At 35.9% G+C, this 17,525-nt stretch overlaps 2 protein-coding genes across 2 annotated transcripts in view; both read left to right on the top strand.

Moving 5' to 3' along the window:
* The window catches only part of LOC136247984 (uncharacterized), a 197,965-nt gene that overhangs the window by 70,262 nt on the left and 110,178 nt on the right, over window positions 1–17,525 (top strand). The window lies entirely within an intron of this gene.
* Window positions 2,880–17,525, top strand: part of LOC136247040 (uncharacterized) — a gene marked incomplete at its 5' end in the record, with an annotated part of 62,412 nt that continues 47,766 nt past the window's right edge. Inside the window, 5 exon segments of the mRNA XM_066038639.1 lie at window positions 2,880–3,056; window positions 9,971–10,018; window positions 10,146–10,193; window positions 10,321–10,368; window positions 14,816–14,863.

The raw sequence follows: 17,525 nt of genomic DNA, 5'->3' as shown, positions 1-17,525 counted from the left end.
TGTTCTCTTCCTGCATGCAATACTTGGATGTGACACAAAAACACTAGCTATATGGCATTGGGAAAGGTACTTCCCTTAAGAAGTTCAAGTCCAGTAAACACTTTCAAATGCCGGCCAGAGTGTTCAGTGCAGCAACATCTACAACAAATGACATCGTGGCTGCAGGAGAGCAAGCACTAGTGGATTTATACAGTGGAAATCCAAAGGAAGGATTAAACTCCCTCCACTACAAGCATTTTTGTGAAAAGGTAGCTAAAAGGAGTACAATTGCTCTTCCACAAACTTTGCCACCTACTTCAGCTACTGCTAAATTCACAGCTTTTGTGTATATTTCAAAATACAAGAGTGGAAAGGTGATGCCAGTGAAATGCAGCCAACTGTACGGGGGTGGAGAGTCTATGACGGAAGACTTATGCTTAAGCCAACTGATTTATCACTTGCTCCACATGAGCTTTTGAAAACAATTAGAACACTGACTGCAGCAGCATGAGGTGCACTTGCAAGAATTTCAATGTGAAATGCTATTCTATTTGAAGAAGACGATACAGATACCAAAACTGAATGAAAGCGAAAATTACCATTTATATACACAAGAGAATAGATTTTCCACTACCACGGCCATGGTTAAAGTACAATTTTATTATAATAAATGTCATTGTGTATGTACCTAACTTAATTTGTAAAATATGATAATGTTTGGAATTGTAAAGAATTAAATCCATCTTCATGACAATAGAGAATGAAAACCGAATTGTATATAAAGCTATGCTATTTCTCGGTTTCCATGGTAACACATGCACCTTCTAGTCTTCATTATGACCCTCTGTTATAAAAATGTTCCTTACCATGGGAAAACAATCAATAGACAAGCAATACATAGCTTAAACCAGGATTTAATTAAGTGCGTGGGCGGGACTAAATAATGTCAGTTTTGTTCAGTAAAATGATTATAACTTTAGAACCAATTAAGCTATGGATACCAAACAAGTATTATCTTGTTCCTTATAGTCAGAGCAATCATTTGATACCAAATGTAAATAGTTTGGATTATGTACAGCTGAAATATAAGCACAAATCATAATTTTTTGCTAAAAATGGCTAAAAAGGTCATGCAAAAGGTCACTTTCCCCTTATGGGATTTTCCGGGACTTTTGATATGTTATAGAGCACATTTTTTCTGTGCTAGAAACTGTTGAAACCATTTGTGTTGCAATTAGTTTAAGGTCAACCCATAAAATGACTGGACTATAATATACGTTTGTTACTTCATTCATAGGCTAATCTATCCTTGGTGAGTACATGTCTGTAGTACATGTCTATACGCTATCTGTGACGTAATTTTAGAAAACTGTCAATATGCGTACATTTATCAAAATTTCTTTTTATTGACTCTTTGTTGTCCACAGGGATAGAGGAATGGACTGGGTAAATTTCAGCTTCATAAGATAAGTACTGTGGGAAATACAGCAGTAGACACCCAGATGAGTGAATAAGTCAATATATGTGACCGCATTTCATATAACAAGGCTTCCACAAACACAAAATCAAACTTACGTTTTTACCAGAAATGGATTGCTGGTCTAATACACTATCATATTCCACATTGTACTTACTTCAGCACTGGCAAGTCTGGTTTCTGTAGCAGCTTTCTTCCAACCCTGTCAAAGCCACGAGTGGGAGATTGGCACCATTAAATGGCCCTGGCTTGTGATAATGGTGTGTTGTGAGCTGGGACTTCAGAGAGCTCGCCAATAGTGTTCTCAGTCAATTTGGAGTGATTTGAGGGCCATGGAGAGCCAAAACTTGGCCTCTGGATTCCAATCGTCTTCTAACTTCAGTTTATACCCCTATATTAAGCCCACCCACCACCCCCCACCCTCCCACCCTATTACTACCACCTGTGTTATTATTACCCGCTCGAAAAAAGCTGCCCAAAACAGGACAAATTTTGGGTATCAGAAATGTATACACCCACTCAGCGATAGCTAGTAAATGGATGAATTATTGGTGCAAATTTTGTTTGCACAGCTGTAGGCACTGAGAAGTTATTACACAATGATTACTTAAAATCGCCATATCTCCTAACGAAGCTTTGTGTGTCGAAGCCTTGTTTTGTCAAATTCAGTCACACAAAAGACATAGAGATAATAATCTACAGGTGCTAACATAAACCATCATAACTTACTGATACAATAGCATACAGAGTTAAATCTTTGCTCATTGTATTTGCCATGAATTTGTAAATCCACCAAGGTATAGGTTTTGCCAAAGGTATTCATCTGTGATCTGGAAGGAAGGTGAATTCATTGAAGAAAGATTGTCATAAATTCTTTCGTCATCGTAACGTAAACAAACATCTGTAAATCAGAAACCCACCTGTGTATGAAGATGAAACAAGGAATTTTGAACTCCCTATGAATAGGGGAACACGATAATGCACAAGTTGTCCACTGGAGTGTCAATTCACCGACCAGCAAGGAGATAAAAACTTGCATAAATTTTATCTGAAACTAGCATTTTTTACCCATTGTTTTTAAATGCATTTTAAAGTACTATTGTGCGTAGATTGATGGTTATCTACAATTAGGTCACATTTATTTATTTATTACATAATTTTAACCACATTTCTTATTTTCTTTAGTACTTGGTTGTATAATTAAGTGTTCTACTAAGAGACTAACTAACCTTCTACCCCTACAATTAACATTGATACTTGCTTACAGTGTAACAAGTCTGTAAACTAGTGCTTGTTTTTCACTAAGTACCTTAGCATAAATTGCAATTATTAATTATACTGTATGTAATTTAGTACTCTACCAGGGTTTGAAGCTAAACTTTATTATTAATTTATTATTAAAATTGTTGTTCTTTTAATTAAGCACCTGCACAAAACACTGGACAATACTTCCAACCACCAGCACAAGTACCTGGACAAGTACCTTATCAAGCAAATGTGCCAGCACCTGGACAATATTATCAACTACAAGCACCTGGGCAAGTGCCTGGACAGTATTATCAACCACCGCCTGGACAGTATGATCAGGCACCTGGACCAGGTCAGTTTGGTACAGTATTATGTCATTCAATGTGTACATATTACAAGTATAAGAAAAATTAGGAATTTTAAACTAGAGTAGGGACAACATAGTACCACAATATAAAGTACTGAAACAAGCTGGATTGGAGTAGTATGTAATGTCCAATTGCTGTAAAACAATAAGAAGAAAATATCCCTACTGTGCTGCAGAGATTAAAATGCACAGTAGGGATATTCATTCTTATTGTTTTACAGCAATTCGACATTACGTTCTACTCCAATACAGCTTGTTTCAGTAGCAAGTTCATGACCACTAAACACACTGTATAGTAGTAATAGTGCAAATTAATTTAATTAAAATTTTTATCTATTTAGCAATGTTGGTGCTAACTATTGACCAGATTTGATGTCATTAATTTCCTTCAATTTGTCTGAAGCTATGAGTCATTAAAGTTGGTAAATTGGATGTGTTCGTGGGAAGACCCCTTTTCATAAAACCGGTCACCATATTACACAATATTGTTACAGTTAATAACAGCACTACGTATATTATGGGTATATGCAAGTAGTCAGCAAAGCTTTGCCAAATAGCTAAATGTATAACACACCACATAATTATTATTGCTAAACTGTATTCACTTTACTAACTTTGTTTACATGGTAATAGTAGCACTTAGCTACAGCTATATGTGGTGGTTTGCTTGGCACATCATGTGAAGAAACTCAAAGAAAGTCATGAAAGAAAGCATGCTACCAGTCTGGATAACAATGAAGTGAACAAGAGAAGCAGCTAGTGCTGAGGTGGATCTGCTGGGCTCAAAGGGTTAGAATCCACATTTGGCAGATGCCTGACTGAGTTTAACTGCTGACAATTTTTCTCCTCAATAAAGCTAAAATCAGTTAATAATTATCAGTCAAAGAAACACTTATTACAAGACAAAACACTTACTTCTACCTTTGTTTACAGCAATAATACTTCAAATATCATATGAAACTGTTATCTTTCTGTGATAAGTGCCTCTAAAATTATTTGTCTTCTAAAGCAACTGTTAAAGGCTTCAGTTGAATTTCTAAAGGCCTAAATGATAAGATTTAACAGTGAAACATTGGTGGGAGTCTACCATTATGAGTGGAGCTTCCTTTTTTAGAAGTCTGGATCCCAACATGCCTGCATGTAGTGAAAAGTGCCTTGGTACAGTCACAGCAAATGTTCAGAAACACAAGTAGTTCAGTTAACTTTGTTAAATCAAAACACTTGTTAAACCAGGCGCGCGCCCACAGCTGGCCGAAAGCCAGCTGTGGGCACGGCCTGGTTTACTGAAATTGTTTTCGTAAAAGTGTGTGTGTGTACCTATCTACTTATCTACCTATGTACCTATGTTTGTCCATACGCACCCACGTGAGCAAAATCGTTGAATAATGGTAAAAGCAGCTTTTACGTAAGAAGTAATAGCGAAATGAAGTCTGTATTAAACTTCTGCACTGGTGAACTTTGTGGTTTCTTTTCGGCGGACTGAAATACGGGTGTGGCGACTTTCCTCAGACTGCCTTCCCCTTGAGGTTTCCAGGAATTTAACTACTGAAAAACAACGGTGCAGGCCTCGTACACTACCAGGAATAGCCTATCGCTTTGAGCTGAAAGGGGGTGTATCCCTTATGTACGTAAACGAAAATGAAGAGCAGCTTGAGGCTTTGTCAAGAGAATTTGTAGGAAAAAACATGTTAGTCACACTATGAAACAGTTTAGAAGATACTTCTGTGTGCAATATGTTGGTAAAAGCGGTTTGTTTAACAAACGCTTCCTTAGCAGTGCATAGCAATGTAATTGAATGAATTACGAAAATTTCATGAATTACAAAATATGAGAGTTAGCTAATAATATTATTGTACAACCCAAAACTACCCTATTGTAAAATAGTAATACATAGTTGGTTAATTCATAGTAGCATATACTGTCTATAATAAATTTCAGATGAGTTAGCTAGCTGCATGGCGCCTGGTTTTTAGAAGTAGCACAACATCAACTTGTCTCTATTGATATTCAGTGTTGTGAGTAACGCGTTACATATGTAACGCGTTACGTAATATTATTACTTTTGTGGTAACTAAGTAATATAACGAAATACGCTATAAAAACAGGTAATATAACTCCAGTTACTTTACTTACAAATGTAACACGTTACCTAAGTAATATAGTTACTGTAACGAATCTAATATTACGTAATATTATTACTACAAGTAACGAAGTTACTAATCTTGTTAGTAATCCACTGAGTAACGCTTAGCCACAATGAAGTAATGAAGCCTACTGAATGAGGCTTATTCACCAGCTTCTTACTCATAGTCAAGATTTACACGTTGTCTAACAATGCAATCATGTCATGTGATAAGGTGGTAATTTCACACGTGACAGCTTAAGGCTGTGGACACAAAGTAATATAATATGTAATATTATTACAGTTACTTTATTTTATGGGTAATATGTAACTGTAACTAAATAGTTCAGCTGCAAGTAATATGTAATATGTAACTAGTTACTTTTATAAAGTAACTTGCCCAACACTGTTGATATTTGACAGCTCACTCAGCACTGCAACATCTAAAACATGTGTCCACTGGTGTACACATTACATAATACTATATTGCATAATTATTATGTTGCCACACCTGTAGACGGAAGCCCTACTATTGATGAAGAATCTTCACTCGTACAGAAGGATAAAAGGCAACACAATAGTCCACGTATTGTATACATATCAATAAATTATGCCAAAAGTTTCTTCTTAAGTGAATTTAAAACATATTCATGAAAGAAGTAGGGCTGTAGCTCTACCCAGTTTTCTGCTATGCTTGACTGAATGCATCAGGCAGGCAGTAGAAAGTTATGTTAAATAAAAAAATTCTGTAGCAACTTGACAAAAACGTTTCAGGTTGACCTGAAGGCACTATTGGGCTTGATTTTACTCAACGAATGCTGTTATGTCATTGTGAGGAAAAATCGAGGCAGGTTTTTGGGTGATGTTTTATCGCGGACTACACCACACCTTCATTGTCCCTACTATACAGTACTATCGTACTACATGATAAAGTACCTATCATGCACAAAATGCTCTATGTGCAATATTACGGTGGCACTGAAGTACATAATTAAGGAACTTACAATGACAATAGGACAGCAGGTTTGTGGATGAGCATGAAAAATTATGGACAACTATGAAACAAAGTGGAGCTGTTCACAGTATTTAAAGAGCAAGCTGCATCAGGCTGTTAGGCTACTGTTGTTCATTATCACCATTATCACTTTCTAACATATTATCACCTTGTGTAAACCACAAGAAGTGTAGTTGCATAATATTGCTTCAAGGAGCATGTACTGGCCAACTACGCAGTCTTGTAGTTCACTAAATTATCCTAAAATTATATACTAAAAATTTGATACAGGAATTGTGTCAGATTGAGACACAAGATAAAAATTAAAAATTTACTCCACACAAAGGACAGGATGAAATTTGCTCCTTAGCCTTATGTTTGAAAGTATGCACAGTAATAAACAAAATATACTAGACTTCTTGCACAGAGCTGTTTGCTGCTTTTACATACTTTGAAAAAGAGGTACAAAAGTTTGAAATTTCTGGCCTAATTTTTTAAAGAAAGCAGCCCTGGGCCTGTGCCAGGAATCCAGTTAATCATTTGCTTTTTGTGTGTACCTTTTAATAGTAATAATTCTAAAATAGCAAGTTTCATCTGTACTCTTACTTTTAAGTTTTCCAAAACAATAACCCACCGCATCTGTGAAACATAACATTGATTTGTCATGGTCTAAATACTCTCCTAAACTTCTGAACATAAAAAACTTATCTGTAGTGTGACAGCATGAATGTACGTAGGTATGAGCATTGTACTGTTTATTATTTGAGAAAGAGTAAAAATTGTAGTGTCTGTTATGGTGCTCAGTTTTGTACAGGTAAATAGACTGATGTTCAGCATCCTTTGTTTTATTATCTTTTGTAGTTAAGCATACCAAGTTTCACGACAACATTTATTTTTAATCATTGAATATAATTCTGAAATTACAGACCTATGTTTGGGTCCACAATCTGAACTATAAACTTTTATTACAATTATTTATCCCCTACTATTTGTGGGATGTTCATCGTCCCTTTGTTATCTGAATTATTTTTATAAAACCACAAAAACCGCAATAGACAAAACAATAACAGCTTGTGTGACCTGTGTACGAAGCGTGTGAAAGCCATCTTTCAATTAACGCTCAACAGTATGTACCATTCAAAAGACCTCTCTTTACCCTACTCAGGCATCTAAAAAGTTTCACAGTAACATGCAGAACTCACACGCTGCAAAGCGAAGGAACTCGCCTTGTCTCGGATTGTTTCTTCTTCGTCATGCAAAAAATAAAAACCAAGCCACCATCTTGTTACTATGTGTGATGATGTCATATCATATACCAATCGACACGCCATCACATGAAGAGTCTTTTAATCTTTATTCCAATGCCGTACCACTACCGAGACGAAAGTTATGGCCGATTGTTCACAGGCATGTAACCAATACGCGTGTTTTATACTTCTTCTGTGTATTCCAAGTGGTGTTGGTTTCCCTGACTGCTTTTCTTGGCTTCACCCAATTCTCTGTTTGAAACGCCTGTGACTCCTGAATAAAATGACAGTGGTTTTAGCTCTGTAACCCCAGGATCGAAGGCGCTACGGATTGATTTCAATAGGCATGCGTTCAGAGCCACTTTAATGGCTTTAGGTAACAAAGGGTATGTAGCTAGATCCACAGTCCATGAAACCATAGGCACAATTGTTACTTTTAGTATCTCACGAGGTGCAAAACTTATTTTTACATCACACAATGGATAGGCTTGAGCCAATTATGCTTTGAAAATAGCCTGTTATGTTTTTGAGCAGGATCAAAAATCCAGCCAATTATGTTCAAAATTATGCTATTGAAGTCAAGATGATCTAGAGTTGGCTGTTTTATTAGAGCATATCAACCCTTCCTGACTGTTGTATTAGAGTAAGTGACTGCTCTATTAGAGTATCTTGATCTTATTTCCGTGAAGTGCAAATAATCAGCCAAGAAACAATGAGCCAACAAATTTTCTTGATATGAAATGCAGTGTAGAGTGTTCATGTTTTGCTGTATGTTTGGTGCACACATTGTGCGTTTTAATGAAAATTGTCCTTTTATGCTGGCATAATGCTTGATGCTTTTTGCTGGCCTATTATGCTCAAAATCATGCCAGCATAATTGGTGCAAGCCTCACATTGGACATTCACATGATCTCTAAAAAGAGTACTAATGTGGCTATAGACTGCTAAATATTGTATGCAAGGTTCAATAGGTGTAGCTAGTAGCAAACAGGTGGGAATTAAATGGAGCTACCTCATTATATTTTGTCACAAGGAGTATGGCTCCTACACCTATAAAGATAAAGATGTTCTAAGTAGTCAAATATAATCCAAAAAAGTCAGTTGCAGTTGTAATGTTTTACATACTATTCAAACTTCAGGTTTCTAGTAGAAAGTAAACAGACCATGACTAATTTGGTGTGACATAGTATTCATTTTTCCATGATGGGTTCTATTTGCTGCAGTGCAAGTAGCTTAAATTTAATCCCTTAAGACCATCTATATACAGATATTTAATTACATTATATTCTCTTAAAGCAGGTCATGTTCCCTGTATGTATTGTAGACTGTACACACAGCATATACATAGTATGATAATGCAAAATTGGAAGCTTTTAGTGTCTGGATAATTAATTTTTTAGCTGTGGCACTGAATAAAACAGTGAATAAACATATGCTTATATTTTCATGAACACATTGACAACTTTATAGTCATACTTCTTACTTTGTCAATTAGATTATTTAGATTCGCTAGATAAATTTGACTGCTGTGCTTACAGCATTTTGTACTTCAAATTTTATTGTGTCACGTCTGTTAACTCCCTCACCGCCAAATTTGTAGAGGCTCCAATCTATTGTTTCTAAACTGCTATAACTTACACACCATACCATATAATTCTATAAAATACATATCAGATTACTCGCTATAGAACAAGGAATTTGATCATAAAGTTGCTGTTTGCACGAGAGCAACCACAAATCCATTATATAACTTTAAAGTACAAAAATCGATATAAGTGAAACAAATGTGAAATTTCACCACTTTACTGGCTAGCACTGTTTATAATAATACAATAAACATCACTAACCTGTTTACAGTTGAAGCGATTATCTCTAAGTCTGGTTTTCCAGCATTTGAGCAAGTGTGCATGTGCATACAAGCATGAGATCACTGTTTCGAGGTGTACAAAAGTATTCACTCCAACCCATATAACCCCTCTCCTTACTGTTTCTCTTTATTAGTAGTGTCTTTATCACGGCAAAGAATCATTTAAAATGCTTGTTATCGGCATTCCAAAAATACGTGATAGCATCATCTAACCCTGCAATAGTGCACTAGAAACCAGTTATCCCTGTTTCTGTTCACTTAAGGACATGCCCACTACAGGATAAGCACAGGAGCTACTAAAACACTTGACTAAAGTTACAGAGCATGTAGAATGTGATGCTATGGGTGTTTATAACTGAAACCACGATATGGCGGTTGTGGCGGTGAGAGGATTAAACCATGAAACACAGTCCACAGTATAACATAGTCTATGTAACGCAGTGTACAAAATCACTATGCCTATAATGTCATGAGTGACTCATTTGTGCTTCTTTAACGATCATGAGTTAAAATTATGCACCACATTATAAGTTTTATCTATGTACCATCACTTCTAAGATATGAATTTAGTGGAAATTATGGGGTATAATTAACAGTGTATGCATGGACTCATGAAAACAATGGCAATTATATGCCGGTATTTGATCTGTTATCCCTTTTCATCTTCAGGTGGCTATCCACCAAACTACCAATACACCCCTTCTCCTGGTGGACTAGGTATGTAACTATACATATGTGAGATACTAATATGCAATTCTTTATTACGTACAAATATAATGTACGTAATAATGTACACACACTCATGTAATAATGTATTTGATCTGTTATCCCTTTTCATCTTCAGGTGGCTATCCACCAAACTACCAATACACCCCTTCTCCTGGTGGACTAGGTATGTAACTATACATATGTGAGATACTAATATGCAATTCTTTATTACGTACAAATATAATGTACGTAATAATGTACACACACTCATGTAATAATGTATTTGATCTGTTATCCCTTTTCATCTTCAGGTGGCTATCCACCAAACTACCAATACACCCCTTCTCCTGGTGGACTAGGTATGTAACTATACATATGTGAGATACTAATATGCAATTCTTTATTACGTACAAATATAATGTACGTAATAATGTACACACACTCATGTAATAATGCACACACTCATGTAATAATGTACATAATAATGTACATCACACTCATGTACAGGGGACAATTGCTACACTGTTTGAACCATTTGTGATCGGATCTGCAAGAATCCAACACAATAGCGCAAGCCTAAATTTCCAGTATAAAGCATTGAAAACAATGGGTGAAATATTTGCATATTATTGAAAATTCCATAAATTTTTTGAATGCATTTTTCTTAGAGAAGGAAGGGAGTAACAGTAAAAAACTGGATATCATTGTATTTTGCCTACTCAAGAGGAGCTGGAAAAGTTTTGGTTTGTTTCAGTACACACAAGGATACGCAAGTTATGAGCGTTTGTTTATGTAATGTCGAAGCGATTGTACGTGATCGATTTTTCTTCATGAATTTTACCTTTGTATGCAGTGAAAAAGATTATAGAAGGACAAACTTACCCAGTAAATGATTCCCCTATCCACGGTGAACACGATGGTGAAACTTTCAGCCCAGTACATCAATCCATTTGTAAGTTAAAACTGTTTTAGTGAGCGCTTGTAATTTATTTTCATTGTGCTTGCTGTACAAATCGATTTTTCTCTTGTTGCTACTTTGTAGGGCTGTAACTCTAAAAGTTATTGACATATAAGGCTGAAAATTTGCCAGAAAGTATATATACTTGGCTAAGTAGATTATAAATATTTAATAAACAGGAATTGGAAAAATGCGCTATTGTGTTGGATTTTTGCAGATCCGGCCACATTTATAAATCAAAGCATAGCTCAAGCAAATGAGTGTAAGAAGCCACCTGCGATTAATCTTGTGTGTTTAAGTGCACAGGTAAGTACCAACCAAGTCAAGTGACAAAGAATCTACTTAACCACTTTTTAAATAAATCATCAAAACTAATGGTTTTAAAGCCCACTACACAAAGTGTGACCTAAATTGGGAAAATCATTGATTTATGTATGTCAATGATATGTGCATGTAAACATTTCTATCCAGTATAGATTGGGAAGACCAAAAGTAATGGGATTGAAATTTTCACTATAAATCCAGCCAAATATAATTTAAAGCACTTGCATGGGTAAACATTGAATAAAAGTGCTATTATTTCTATACAGCACTTGAGGAAAATACAAAAATGCAGTACTGTTGATCGAACGTGTAACATTTTAAATAGCCAGAAGTAGCCAAAATTATACTATCTATTTGTTTTATGGCCAAACTTGTACTATATAGACACTTACCAATGTCACATGGCTGAAAACTGATATGGTTTGAATTTATAAAATAAGCTCTCCAAACAAAGATGAGTAGAAAGCACTTTAAACCAGTTAAAGCACTGCCACACTCGTGCAATATGAAAAATAGCACTCTGGCATAACGTTGAGATGAATACAACACCTGACAGTACCTCATACTGTATTAGTCTCTCGCCCACGCCCTCATACAAATTTTTCTATATTGTACTTGCGCAGCAGTGTTCTAACTACAATATATAGTATAATAGTGTTAAATCCATAGCAAGCTAACTGTCGATATAATTTTGAACTATTTTTTTCACAACAGTATCTGTAACACGTACATGACAAGTCCCCAGCCTAAATGAAAGGCTCCTGTTTAAAAAAATACATGTAGAAATCATCTGGGAAACTTTCCAGGTGGTAGCTACTATAGTATCTGCTGTGCTGCTAGGCACGTGCCTGGCAAGTGCTATGGCACTTCTGGCTTGCTTTTGCAGTTTTTTGTTGTCTTAATACATAGTATTCTCTTCCAGAAGCAATTGCAGCTATATGTGACCGGATCTGCGAAAACCCAACACAATTGCACAAGCCTAGATTTACAGTATAAAGCATTGAATACACTGTGTGAAATACTTGCGTATTGTTGAACAAATTCTGTAATTTTTTGAACGCCTCTTTCATAGTGAAGAAAGGAACTAACAATGAAACCCTGGATATCATCCTATTTGCCTGTTCACGAGGAGTTAGAAAATCTTTGTTTTGTTGTAGTAGACCCAAGGATATGGAAGTTATGAACATTTGTTTATGTCACGTTGAAGCAATCGTACGTGATCGATTTTTCTTCATGAAGTTCAACTCTTTTAGGCAGTAAAGAAGACTCAGTAAAGGAAACACTTACCCAGTAATTACTTCCCCTGTTTATGGCTAACATGATGGTGAAATTGTAGCTCTGTACCTCAATTTGTTTGTAAGTTACATCCGTTTTTGTAGGCACCTGTAATTTATTTTCCCTATACCTGCTATACAAATCAATTTTTCTGTTGTTGCCACTTTATTATTATTATTATTATTATTACTAGGACCGCGTCACATACAACCAAGTACATACACCAACGTGACAGCCCCCCCAGTGAGGCTATTAGGTGGTGAATGCATTATCTCCAAATCAACTCAATATGTCACAGTAGTGACAGATATAACATAATAGTGGCATCGTAACTAAAGGCCACCAGTAGCTAAGTGCCAGTACATCATTGGTGTGGTAATGGCACAGTGATGTGTACAAAGTATATGTATACAAAACATACAGGAGAGAACTATACATTATTGCAGTATTGTATGCAGCAATACATTATAGGCAACATCACCATGCAGATAAAAATTATTAGCCAATATACAGCAATGCATATCAACATCAACTAGAGCTAAGTAAGGTTCATCAGTGATGTAGCAATGGCACAGTGATGGGTGACACACTATAGTTATGCATACACAACTTTCAGGAGATAGCTACACAATGCTGTAGGCGTATGCAAGCCAGATGAACCAGATAAAGGAAGACAGCCAAGCCACTAGAGCCTAGTAGCTACGCCAGGTGAAGGCAAAAAAGATTAAGCACGTATTGAATTGCCTGACACCAACACAAAGAAAGTTCGCCATGCCAGCTGCACAAGACAAAATTGTTTACTTGTATTTTATATGTAACTGTAAGCTTATTGTAAAGAGCGTGACATATGTCAGTTTAATGTTTTCTTGTATTGTTTATTTACGTGAATGAATCCACTGGCAGCTGGCATGGAGACTTGAGATGTTACAAACATAAAAACTTACTTGTAATCTTCTTGTTTACACAAGTGGCTTCTGGCTCTCCTGCACGGGCATCACTAATCTTCTTCGTGCAATATGTAAGTAATTAAGCAAGGGTGTGGTACTGGGCGTTATATAGAATTACACGTATAGTCAAGTCATCAGCACAAACAGGAGCGATGATTATACGTTTGTGCCTTCATTCACAGGCGAATCTATCACCGGTTAGTTCATGTCTCTAGGCCTCGTAGTTTTCTCAAACATTAATTATTAATTATTTATTTATTTATTTAATTATTTATTTATTTATGACGTAATTTTAACCGCGTTTCGTATTATTCTTAGTACTTGGTTGTATAATTAGCACTTTACAGTGACCAGCACTGAAGGTCTGACAGCAACATGTGTTGCAGCCTTAGGATTACCTAACCTAATTTGTAGGGCTGGTGGCTTCCTGATCGAATTAGTGTTAAAACAATTCACTGATAGGCTTCAGATAGATGAATACAATCATCTTTATGATCCAGCAATGTTTTCTTTACACTAAGCGATGATTCCTGATGGCTATTGTGACTGCAATCCAGCAAAACATGTGACACACTTGACAAAAAAATTTATCACTGGTATCTAACCAGTTTAGATACCTATCCACAGGTGTCTATTGGATTTTAAATACCTTATTAACGACTAAACTTCAAAGCATACCATAGTCTAATAATTAGAATTATGATGTACATGTATTTGCCATAATACATGATGTTTGCATTTTAAGTGCACACAGGGCATGTACTTCCATATGCAGATATGTAAATGCACTAGCTAAATAGATAAATAATCTATATATGTTTGTTTTGTTTTGTAGATGCAAAGCCAAAAAGCACAACACCATCCAAACCTCAGCATACATCTTTCGTATAATGTGCTGTAGAAAGAGATCACATTAATGAATGAATAATAAAACTTTAAGAAACAATTTAGCATGTCTTTAGGTAGCCAATATGAATTAGGTAGCCAATATGAAATTTGTATATGGTATACCCCCACCCCCCATCCCGGTATGGCTGGGATGATTTCCTTCAAGCTTGTTATGTGGTATACCTTACAAGATGGAAAACTCCACTATTAGCATAAGCAATGCATAGCTAAAAAGTTAGTATACTTGAAAAAATATTGTATTTTTTTGTTCATTTTAATAATGCACTGGTGTGGTACACCAATGTTCTTGAGCCATTTTACACTATTGTGTGCCATAATTTGCTACCTTATGATTTGCATACATGGTGTCTACACTTTTGTGAGTTTCACATACAATTATTGTCTGCTTGGCAGAGCAATCCAAAAAAAGGGAGAGGACACCATCTGAATCTGATAGTGCTGGTACGTAAGTGAATGTGATAAATTTAAACTATTTAATTTCAGTGTGTTGCAAATTACGTATGCTTTGTTTTCTTTCTTTGTATGTGTGGCTATATACGTAGTATGAGCTGTGTCAGAATAGAGAGGCTTTCCAACATTGTCAAGAAATGGGGGAGCAGGGTAACAGCCTACAGGGGAACACTCACATATCATGCAACATGCATGGAACTTTTTGTATTAAGTTCTGCAAGTTACACTCCAAGGTTTTAAAAATTTTAGTTAGCATTAAATGAAATTTTGAAACTGACTTACTGTAGTAGCATGCAAGTACGCACATAAGACATTTATTTGTGTCGTACGATTACTAGCTTATTGTGGTAACACTTATTTGTAGATGAAAGTCCCAAAAAAAAGAGCCACCACTATAAAGGCATGTCTTTTCAATGTATCATTTATCAGTTCTACTTTTTGTATAAAACTTGATGAAGTGTATGGTTACTAATTGGAGCTTAGAGGTGCACCGATATGGTAATTTTCCAATATACTGATAACCAATGTATTAGCTACAAAAATTACTGATTCTGATACCAATATGTGAACATAAAAGGTTTTTAGTATGGACACTACAATTAAAAGAATGTAGCAAAAAAAACATAAAGGTGGTCACTAAAACCTATAAAGATAAAAACAAACAATTGTGAAAAGGTAGTGATAAAAAGGTGTGTAAAAAGAAAAGTAAAGTGTGACCAACTCAGAATTTGAAGCGTGGCCACCATGAAAACCTCTGCAACATGAGACTCATGCTTTAATCATTGTGCTACCAAGTCAACTATAGAATATTTCAATTATAGTACTTCTGCATAATATCTACTCATATCTGCTAAAAAGTCAACTTTTTACCGATACTGATAGGTACCGATACTGATACAGATATCGATATCGGTGCACCTCTACTAGAGGTGTAAACCTGATAAATACAAAACTGGTGAACTAGTTGCCAAAGCTGGCAGTTAACAGGTAGATAAAAACTGTGGACTGAAGACCAAAGACCCATGACCCGAGGACCCACAAGGATCCAACTCTTCTTGGAATTTTATACAGTTTTACAATATTCTATACTTGTACTAGGTACCTCTGCAAGTAGTCTTGCACTTTTCCCTGTCATGGTGTCTCGCATGATGTTCATACCAATTAGAAATCATATTATAGCGTCTCTGAAGAAGTGTCTGAAGCTGACTGCTTTTATAGGCCACTGCCTGCTGCACAATGAGCACACTAGTCTATTATCAAACAGTACGACAGTATGGTAGTACTGTTTAAGTAGGAATCCCCCCAAAACGATGTGCGCCACCATAAATATCGCCTTTTAAAAACCTGCTTAGAAACTTCTCACACGACAAAAATCACTTTTATGGAATAATATTAGTCCATCTAGCATCAAATGTAGCGTTAAAACAAGAAAATGCCTACTGGCGACTGGATATAGATTTTTTTTAAAAATCATCAAAATTCAAAATTTCGTCTCACTGCCTCACTCACTCACTCACTGACCACAGTTGCAAGCCTAGAGCCCAAACAAAGCAGCGAACGGTCACCATTTTACGCCGAAACAACAAACTCATCGGTGGGATGTGCCTTTTTGGGGTTTTGACGAGTGTACGCCCTGTACGCCTTGTCTTTTCTTTTATCTTCAATCAGGCTGCTTATCTTCTTCTTCATCCAACAAAACCATTTCGAGGCGTTGATTTCCATATCAACACTTTCTTTAAGCAGCATAATAGATGCCACAAAATTATTTAAGGTGCTTAGACTATGCTACTGTACGGAGGTACGGGTACTCCACAATATGTTGGTCACAACATCATGTCCATTCTTTATTCTACATATTATCGATCTATCAATCAAGACCATGATGACCATACCCCTTTTATGTTAGCTGTATATGTGACCACACACCTTCAAGGTGGTAGGCTGATTCGAGCTCAGATTTGAGATCCATACTATGAAGCGATTGAAACCACAATGATCACACCCCTTTTACAGGCTGACCGAGATACTCTAATACAGCAGTCACCGTAATAAAACAGTCACATGTTTATAGCTAGCTGTATGCTTTATCAAAAAACCAAACAAACTAGTATATTAAAAATTATAAATTTAAAAATGAAGTAGGAATCCAAGCGATAAAAAGTAGTGAAACAAGAGATGAACAATGGTAGCTATTACAGTATAGCTCAGTGGAAAATCCCTACTTTGGAATGGTATAACAATTATTTTGTGTTCAATGCCAAAGTAGGGATTTCCCACTGAGCTATACTGTAATAGCTACCATTGTTCATCTCTTGTTTCATTACTTTTTATCGCTTGAATTACTACTTCATTTTTAAATTTATAATTTTTAATAGGTTTGGAGTTCCCACACCATACCATTGTACTACCAATACTTGCTGGCTACTCCTAATGTTTTTGTACTATTTAAATGTTACAAATATAAAACTGTGACAAAAGTAATGATATCATAGTGTGGCCATGTGTGAGGTATGCAAGTTGTAAATATTAATCCGATAATACAACATTATTGCTAACGTATTAATCAGAACTATGTGATGCTCAAAGAACAACAGGATTTGGGAATTTATGATCGAAGAGAAAGGCCTCTTCGAAACATTTGAAAATAAAAACC

The sequence above is a fragment of the Dysidea avara genome, chromosome 2 (genome assembly GCF_963678975.1).
Source record: "Dysidea avara chromosome 2, odDysAvar1.4, whole genome shotgun sequence".
Lineage (NCBI taxonomy): Eukaryota > Metazoa > Porifera > Demospongiae > Dictyoceratida > Dysideidae > Dysidea > Dysidea avara.
Note: the sequence above shows the minus strand (reverse complement) of the source record. Positions and strands in the feature narration are given on the sequence as shown.